Source organism: Beta vulgaris, chromosome 9 (assembly GCF_026745355.1).
Source record: "Beta vulgaris subsp. vulgaris cultivar EL10 chromosome 9, EL10.2, whole genome shotgun sequence".
NCBI classification, from domain to species: domain Eukaryota; kingdom Viridiplantae; phylum Streptophyta; class Magnoliopsida; order Caryophyllales; family Amaranthaceae; genus Beta; species Beta vulgaris.
Genome location: NC_079210.1, coordinates 11,914,023 through 11,920,243, shown reverse-complemented (window position 1 = coordinate 11,920,243; position 6,221 = coordinate 11,914,023).

Here is a 6,221-nt window from a genome sequence, read left to right as displayed (position 1 = left end):
ATTGGGACCTCTTGCGTAACTTTTCCAATAGGGAAAGGTTTTTTTATCTCTCAATTGAATTCTGAAGAAGAAGTTAACAAAGTTATCTCAGGGGGGCCGTGGTTCATCAATGGTACGTTTCTTTCAACTCAAAAATGGGTCGCGGGTTTTCAAGCTTCATTGGCAAAAGTTCACATTGTCCCAATATGGGTTGAACTCCATGAAATCCCTGTTGAATTCATTTGCGAAAAAATGTTGAAGATGATTGGAAATTGTCTTAGTACCTTTATTAAATCGGATCTAAATCTTCCTACTGCAATTCGCATGAGATTTGCAAAAATTCTTGTCATGATGGATATTTCGAAAGAAAGAAAGGATGCGATTTGGTTGGGGAAGTTCAAGCAGTTGATATCCTACAAAGAATGGCCGACCTTGTGCGTAGCATGTAATAAAATCACCATGCTTAGGGGTGTATAAACCAGCCGGAAGCTTCCACTTTCGGAAAGAACCAGAACCTAACGATCTCTAATTCAGAGACAAGGAAAGATGTCCCTGCTGGGGAAACCTTGTGGACCCCAGTTAACTCAAAAAAGACAAACCTCCAAACCTTGTCCTTGACCCCACCTCGCAAGATGTGGATAAAAAAAGTTGGGCCCAAAAGGTCTCTTCATCGCCGCCTATTTTAGAAGCTACAAATCCTTTTGCCATTCTCAAGGACTCCCCCCTTAGCCTTCTGAAACCAAATATGAAGAAGTACCCTCCCTCTGAGCCCCTAGTCACTTCTCCCTTTTCTTCTCCAAAAAATCTCCTAACAAATCCTCCCTCTGAAAAGTTATGCTTATCTCTATCAATTCATGGGAACACGCCACCCAACATCTACCATTCCTCAGCTGCTAAAGGCAATAAAAATACCATAAAAATTTCTCTTCATCACTCTCTCCCTCCCTCCATCTTTTCCCTCATTGATACCATAAACAAAAAGCACCATGGCCTGCCCTTTTCCCGCCGAGGACAGAGATCCGGCTTTAGCACCATATCTGTCGGATCCGACGTCACCAGGGGCTTCATAATGCCCCCTCCAAAGAACCCCTCTCCGGTTCACGTAATCTTATCACCTGCAACATCCGTGATAACGAGGACTCGTCCCCACCTTACCTTCCCAGAAGTGTGGGTCAACAGGTTCGCATACTACATAATGGATATGATGGGGAAATGGTCCCGGGTATATCCAAGGGTCCTAAAAGAGATCATCTTGAGGCCGGAAGACACACCTCCGATGTTACAGAATATGATGATGGTTTATCCCGAGGAACCGGGAAGGCTAGTTTCAGCTCATCTACCATGTCTAATGGATGTAATGAAAATATCAGAAATTATAGGGATATATCTCAAATGGTGGATGAGGAAAACGATCGACGAGTTCACAGACGAGGCATTTCCATGGGAACTTCAGTTCCTCTCCGACCCCGTACCCGTTCTTCCGCAAGGGCGAAAATCCCTGTCAATTACCAAAAACTGGCTAATGGTGCAAGCGGGAAGCGAAACAGACAACGTGAAGTGGATTCGGCTAACAAAACCATGCACTCAAATCACTCTGAAAATGGCGTGGGGGGTGGTGAAAACAGATGGAAAGAGGATGTCGGGGGTGAAATTAAAAATCAACATCGACCTAATGTACAGCGTGAAAGCTGAAAGGATGGTGACTTTGGGGCACAACAGCCACCCGAAGATTCTCGAGGAGATTATGAGACTCCATCCTCTAAATCCGGGTACGTCGATATTGCTATGGAACGCTAGGGGGGTGGCAAGGCAGGGATTCTGGCGTAATATCCGGCAGCTTATCCGGGACCATGATCCAATGTTCATCATCATTACTAAAACAAGGGTGAACCGAGAGAGTATTGAAGAGATTGTCGGTACCTTGCCTTTCAACGCGTTTGAGACAGTGGAACCACAGGGATATTCCGGCGATATCCTTATGATATGGAATGAAGGGCTACATTCCTTCACCTCCATAACTAAGGAACCAAGGGCTATTCATGGAGTAATTCAGGTTCAAAACTCTCCTCCTTTTCTCATTACCGCCTTATATGCTAATACTAAATATCATGGTAGACTTGAAATGTGGAATAATCTGTTAACTATGAGTATCAACATAAACATGCCTTGGTTAGTTCTTGGTGATTTTAATGAAGTAATGCATGCTCATGAAAATTTGGTGGGAACTCTCCTAAGGTGTATAAGATGAATAAATACAAAGAAACTATGGACCAATGTGGGCTCTTTGACTTGGGGTTCAGTGGTAGTAAATATACTTGGTTTAACAAAAGGAAGAAATGTCCTATATTTGAAAGACTTGATAGATGTTGGGCTTGCTCTAACTGGAACCTTTCATACCCAAACGATGTCCAAACACTTCCTAGGCTCACGTCCGACCACAACCCTATCCTCCTGAGTCTTAATCGTCATTCAAAGCCAAACAAAAAAATCCTTCTTCAAATTCGAGCCTATGTGGCTGGAAAATCCTTCCTTCGACCCATGGGTTAGAAGTCATTGGGCTTCTTTACATGATAACTTAGATGGGAAATTAAAGGCCCTTAGTGTTGATATACCCCACTGGAATCTCACAAATAATAATAATTTGACCACAAAGAAAAAATTACAAGCACGCATTATCGGAGCCCGAAAAGCTTTCGAGGCGGACCCAAGCAACACGTTCCTGTTTGATCTAAAGGAGAGCCTTAATAAAGATCTTAATGTCATCCTTAATCAAGAAGAAGCTTATTGGCACATTCGGTCTAGAAATAATTGGCTAATTAATGGAGATCGAAATACCCACTTTTTCCATCTCTCTACCATTTTTAGAAGGAAAGCTAATAGGATTATCTCTCTGAAAGACGATGTGGGGAACATTATCTCAAACCCTAACGATATAAATGATCACATTGTTAACCATTATGAGAAGCTATTCAGTTCGGATCAAATTAACAACCTTCCGAATATCAATTCTAATGAGTCTATTAACTGTAGTGATATTCCCTCTCTGATTGAAGTAAAAGAAGCAATGTACTCAATAGGAAAGTCTAAAGCCCCTGGGGATGACGGTTACCATGCCTTATTTTACCATCAGTTTTGGGAAACTATCAAAGAAGACTGCTTTAAATTTGTAAAGGACATCTTCAATAGCCTAGATATGCCTAAAAGATTGAACTCAACTCTCATCTCTCTAATTCCAAAAATTCAGAACCCAAGTAGGCTTAACAATTTCAGGCCTATTAGCCTTGTTAACACTTCTTACAAATTGATCACAAAAATTCTTGTTCAAAGAATGAGACCTCACCTAAAAAATATCATCTCCCCCAACCAGAATAGTTTTATTCAGGGGAGGGGTTCGGAGGAAAATTACATAATTGCTTCGGAGATCCTCCATTCAATGAATAAAAAGAAAGGTCGTAAAGGCCTTTTTGCACTAAAATTGGACCTAGAAAAAGCCTATGACAGGATTGAATGGCCTTTTATTGAACATTGCTTAAAATGCCTGAATTTTACTACTAACACCATAAGACTAATTATGAGCTGCGTAGCCTCCGGGGATACTTCTATCCAAGTGAACGGAAACCGAACAAAAAATTTTAAAATGACCCGAGGCATTAGACAAGGGGACCCCCTATCACCCTATCTTTTTATAATTTGCCTTGACTACTTGTCTAGGAAGATTCATGAAGCTTGCGCCTCCAAAGCTTGGACTGCCTTTAAAGTTAGAGGGGGTATTACAGAGATATCCCACTTATTCTTTGCTGATGACATCCTCCTTTTCGGGGAAGCTAATGACTCCACCCTTTCCACTATGAAAATCATTCTGAATTCCTTCTTTGATGCCTCGGGGCAGAAGCCTAATGAATCAAAAAGCATGATCTATTTCTCTCCCAATACAAATGTGAACATGAAAGATCAATTCGAACAGGAACTTAACATTCTAAGTACCAATGACCTAGGAACCTACCTTGGATTCCCCCTGTGTCATAGGAAGCCCTCCAAGAATAAACTAAACTTTATCATTGACAAAGTTGCTTCAAAGTTAGCTTCCTGGAAAGCTAAGAGCCTTAACAAAGAAGGGAGAGCGATTCTTATAAATGCAGCTCTCCAAGCAATCCCTCACTACTACATGCACCTTATTGACTTCCCTGTTGTTATAAAAACAAAACTCGACTGGAACAGTAAAAATGATAACAAAAAAATAACTTGGGTAACCTGGGAAAAAATTTGTAACCAAAAGGTTAATGGAGGGCTAGGGTTTACAAATCATAGAAATCTTAATAAGGCGAGCCTTGCGCGCCTGTGCTGGAAACTAGACAACGACTTGATGTGGGTAGGGAACCTTATTAAAGAAAAATACATTAACAAAAGAGCTAATCCTCTAAGCTTTAAAAAAGGCTCTCACATTTGGAAGAGCAGTGGAGTTGGGTGGGAGACCTACAAGCATAGCATTGCTTGGGTTGCAGGTAATGGGAATAATATTAACCTTTGGAATGATAAATGGCTTCTCGGAGATAGTCTCAGATCTCTAGTGCAGGGGCCCTTAAATTTAAATGAAAATGACTTATGCCTAAGCTCCATAAAATCCCATGAAATCACATCGCTCTGTTCCATGAACCTTCCCAATGACCTATTGGAGAGAGTTAGAGCCATTGAGCTCTCTTCAAAGACCGACCACACATACTCAACCTGGACCATTAAGGGCAAATTCAGCTCAAAAAGTGCCAACTTAACCCTCTCCCCTCCCAAAGAGGATGAGGACTGGGGCTGGATATGGAAAGGCCCAGGCCTTCCAAAGCACCAATTTTTTCTTTGGCAAGTCTGGTGGAATCGAACACCAACTAACGATAACATCAATTATAGAGTTAATTCCTACAATAAATTTTGTCCGTTTTGTCCCCATATTGTCGAAAACATGAGCCACATTTTAAGAGACTGCCCTAGGGCCATTCAGTTTTGGGACGAAAAGAACGAACAACATAACACCTCTATACCATTCAAGGAGTGGTTAAAAGAAAAAATCACAAATAATGCAAACCACCCTCTAAATGGGGTCCCTCTAGAATTGGACTTCCTATTCACTTTATGGGGCCTCTGGTTAAGGCGTAACGCTTGGGTTTTCACCAAGAGGAACGTTTCCTCTTCCATTACAATTAAAAAGTCCAGTTGGGCCGCCAACGAATGGTTCTACTCTAGGGACCAACCTAAGGTGGGAAAAGCACCCAACCCCTCCACATCCTCCCCACCCTCCCCATCCTCCTTACCCTCCTCCTCCTCCTTAACTCTTGTTCCCCATAACCCACTTGGTCCGAATAACGAGCCAATTTGGGCCCCTCCCCCAGCATCTACCCTGAAAATCAATGTGGACAGTTCCTTCCTTGTGTTTAAAAAAAAACGTGTTTAGCGTGAATCTGCCGAGACCCCTATGGTAAGTGGTAGGGTGCGATTTTCTTGAGCACTTATTGTTCTAACGCCATGGAAGCTGAATTAAGAGGTATATTAATGGCTATCAAGTGGGCAACCAACAAGAATTGGGACCGATGCATTATCGCATCGGATTGCACAAATGCGTTAGAGGAAATAAACAGCAGTAGGAATATCAAGAATATTGTTTGTAATGTTGTTCATGATTGTAGGGCATTGATCCAAAGAAATCCCGGTCTAGAGCTGCAGTATGAAGGGAGACTCGCCAACAAGCTTGCGGATTCAATAGCAAAGTATGGATAAGGGAGGACCGTAGGCTTTAATGTTTTGCATGAACTTTGTATTCCTCCCCCGGATTGTATTAAGTTTTTAGATGCAGACTTGCGTAATTGTAATATTGGTAGCATGGTGCCTGATCACTTGGACCATGGCTAAGATGTTGGTTTTGAGGCTTTAGTTATTTTAAAAAAAAACTTCAAATATATTTAATAATGTAAAAAGTGTACATAGGAATTGATAGAAACTAGTACATTCGAGCTAAAATATATCATATGCAATCATCGGTAATGTGGGACGCCACCTTATCCCGAACTTCATCTATTTCTTCTTTGGTGAAGTTCCTCGAACTTGGTGTGGAATTCTCATAAACCTTGAAAAACAACCAAAGAAAAAACACATATATAAGAATTCAATCATTTTACCATAGTTAGTAGTTCTAAAAATGACATATACCTTCCCGAAATTCAATCAAAAACAAATGCAAGCCTAAAAGTCTACACACT